Genomic DNA, 4,008 nt, shown 5'->3' on the forward strand with positions numbered 1-4,008 from the left:
AAAAAAAGACTGGATTATGGAAGACATTAAGGATGGAATAAAAAAATTCATAGAATCCAATAAAAAAGAAACCACTTCCTATCAGAACCTTTTGGACACAGCGAAAGCAGTGCTCAGAGTTCAATTTATATCAATAAATGCACATATCCAAAAAGAAGAAAGGGCCAAATTCAAGGAATTATCCCTACAACTTGAACAAATAGAGTAACGAAACCCTCAAGTACCAGAAGAAAACAAATAATAAAAAGTAGGACAGAACTAAAGGAAGTAGAAAACAGAAAAACAGTTGAAAGAATTAACAAGACCAAAAGCCGGTTCTTTGAAAAAATGAACAAAATTGATAAACCATCGGCCAAACTGACAAAAGAAAAACAAGAGAGGAAGCAAATAACCTGAATAAGCAATGAGATGGGTGACATTACAACAGACCCAACTGAAATTAAAAGAATCATATCAGATTACTATGAAAAATTGTACTCTAACACATTTGAAAACCTTGAAGAAATGGATGAATTCCTAGAAACACATTACCTACCTAAACTGACACAAAGGTACAACAACTATATAGTCCTATAACAAAGGAAGAGATTGAAAAGGTAATCAAAAAACCCCCCCACTCCCCCCCCAAAAAAGCCCTGGCCAGAACGGCTTCAGTGCAGAGTTCTACCAAACTTTCAGAGAAGAGTTAACACTACTACTAGTAAAGGTATTTCAGAGCATAGAAAAGAACGGAATACTACCAAACTCATTCTATGAAGCCACCATATTCCTGATACCAAAACCAGGTAAAGACACCACAAAAAAAAAAAGAAAATTACAGACCTATATGCCTCATCAACTTAGATGCAAAAATCCTCAACAAAATTCTAGCCAATAGAATTGAACAACACAACAAAAAAATAATTCACCATGACCAAGTGGGATTCATACCAGGGATGCGGGGATAGTTCAACATTAGGACAACAGTTAATGTAATCCATCACATAAATAAAACAAAAGACAAGGATCACGTGATTTTATCAATTGATGCAGAAAAGGCATTTGACAAAGTTCAACACCCATTCATGATAAAAACTCTCAGCAAAATAGGAATAGAAGGAAAATTCCTCAACATAATAAAGGGCATTTATACAAAGCCTATAGCCGACATCAACCTAAATGGAGAGAGCCGGAAACCATTGCCATTGAGATCGGGAACCAGACAAGAATGCCCTTTATCATCGCTCTTATTCAATATTGTGCTGGGGGTCCTGGCCAGAGCAATTAGGCTAGATAAAGAAATAAATAAAGGGCATCCAGATTGGCAAGGAAGAAGTAAAAGTATCTTTATTTGCAGATGACATGATCTTACACACAGAAATCCCTAAGGAATCCTCCAGAAAACTACTGAAACTAATAGAAGAGTTCAGCAGAGTATCAGGATACAATAGAAATACAAAAATTAGTTGGATTCCTCTACACCAACAAAAAGAACATCGAAGAGGAAATCACCAATACCGTTTACAGTAGCCCCCAAGAAGATAAAATACTTAGGAAGAAATCTTACCAGAGATGTAAAAGACTTATACAAAGAAAATTACAAAACACTTCTGCAAGAAACCGAGAACTGCATAAGTGGAAAAACATATCTTTCTCATGGATAGCAAGACATTATAAAAACGTCTATTCTTCCAAAAGCCATCAATAGATTTAATGCGATTCTGATCTAAATTCTAACGACATTTTGTAATGAGATGGAGAAACAAATCACCAACTTCATATGGAAGGCAAAGAGGCCCTGGATAAGTAAAGCATTACTGAAAAAGAACAACAAAGTGGGAGGCCTTACTCTACCGGATTTTAAAAATCTAGTATACCACTACAGTAGTCAGAACAGCCTGGAACTGGTACACCAACAACTACATGGACCAATGGAACAGATTTGAGAATCCAGACATAAACCCATCCACATATGAGCAGTTGATATTTGGCAAAGACCCCAAAACAGTTAACTGGGGAAAAGACAGTCTTTTTAACAAATGGTGCTGGCATAACTGGATATCTATCTGCAAAAAAATGAAACAAGACCCACACCTCACTCCATGCACAAAAACAAGCTCAAAATGGGTCAAAGACCTAAATATAAAATCTAAAACGATAAAGGTCATGGAAGAGAAACGAGGGACAACGTTAGGAGCCCTAATACATGGCACAAACAGTATACAAAAGATTACTAACAATGCAGAAGAAAAACTAGATAACTGGGAGCTCCTAAAAATCAAACACCTATGCTCATCCAAAGACTTCACCAAAAGAGTGAAAAGATTATCTACAGACTGGGAAACAGTTTTTAGATATGACATTTCTGATCAGGACCTGATCTCTAAAATCGACATGATACTGCAAAAACTCCACTACAAAAATACAAATAACCCATTTAAAAAATGGCCAAAACACGCGAACAGACACATCACTAAAGAAGGCATTCGGGTAGCTAACAGTTACATGAGGAAATGCTCATGATCATTAGCCATTAGAGAAATGCAAATCAAAACTACAATGAGATTTCATCTCAGTCCAACAAGGGTGGCATTAATCCAAAAAACACAAAATAATAAATGGTGGAGAGATTGGAACACTTATACACTGCTGGCGGGAATGTAAAATGGTACGGCCACTTTGGAAATCGATTTGGCACTTCCTGAAAAAGCTAGAAATACTGCTTGCTTCGGCAGCACATATACTAAAATTGGAACGATATAGAAAAGATTAGCATGGCCCCTGTGCAAGGATGACATGCAAATTCATGAATTGTTCCATATTTTTGACCAAATATAGCTGCAACACATACTAATTTGCAAAGACAGCCTTTCAGTATGAGACAAAGTAAAAGAGGTGATTGCGAAGCTGCAATTATGGGGTCCACACTGAGAACATGGTGAACTGAATTAGTTGGTTGACCAACCTGATCATGAACTCAGATTTCACTAGAAATATTTTAACCATTTTGAAGAGAGACTTGAAAGGCTGATAAAAGAGCTTCATAGATATTTTCCTAAACAAGAGGGCAATAGATATTACTAAGTAAGTGACATATTCAGAATAAAAACAGCTCTGAGGTTTACTTCCACAATCTTCTTGAAACAAAGTTTGTTGAACAGAAGTCGGCTTCTTCACCCTCAGCGTTCAGCCTTAGAGAAGGTGGTGAGATGTTTTCCAGTTTCATTTGTGTGTGAATTGGGCATCTCCATGACAGTTAATGTAAAGGCTAAAACACTCAATCATCTTATTATCATACAATCTCATTTTTGCCTTAAGTGATTTAATATTGAACCAACTTACTGATATAAAGTTCCATTTTTAATTGAAAAACTTATTTTGAAGGATGAAATTTAACAAATAAATGAGACATGGTTACATGAAAAAAAAAAAAAAGCTAATAATAGAACTACCATATGATCCAGCAATCCCACTTGTTGGAATATATCCTAGAGAAATAAGAGCCTTTACAAAACAGATATATGCACACCCATGTTCATTACAGCACTGTTCACAACAGGAAAAAGATGGAAACAACCAACGTGCCCATCAATGGATGAATGAATGGATAAATAAATTATGGTATATCCACACAATGGAATACTACACATAGGTAATGGACACTGATGAATCTGTGAAACATTTCATAACATGGGGGAATCTGGAAGGCATTATGCTGAGTGAAATCAGTCAGCTGAAAAAGGACAAATATTATATAAGACCACTAGTATAAGAACCGAGAAATAACTTAAACAGAGAAGAAAATATTCTTTGATGGTTACAAGAGGGGGGAGGGAGGGAGGATGGGAGACAGATATTCACTAATTAGATAGTAGATAAGAACTACTTTAGGGGATGGGAAAGACGACACACAACACAGGCAAGGTCAGCACAACTGGACTAAACCAAAAGCAAAGAAGTTTCCTGAATAAACTGAATGCTTCGAAGGCCGGTGTAGCAGGGGCACGGGTTTGGGGACCATGATCCGGA

At 36.5% G+C, this 4,008-nt stretch overlaps 1 non-coding gene across 1 annotated transcript; it reads left to right on the top strand.

The window, feature by feature from the left end:
• Nucleotides 1-2,702: 2,702 nt before the first annotated feature.
• Nucleotides 2,703-2,805, top strand: LOC126076623 (U6 spliceosomal RNA). Its single transcript, XR_007517550.1, has one exon. It is a non-coding gene; the product is annotated as a U6 spliceosomal RNA (small nuclear RNA).
• Nucleotides 2,806-4,008: the final 1,203 nt, after the last annotated feature.

This window comes from Elephas maximus, chromosome 4, assembly GCF_024166365.1.
Source record: "Elephas maximus indicus isolate mEleMax1 chromosome 4, mEleMax1 primary haplotype, whole genome shotgun sequence".
Lineage (NCBI taxonomy): Eukaryota > Metazoa > Chordata > Mammalia > Proboscidea > Elephantidae > Elephas > Elephas maximus.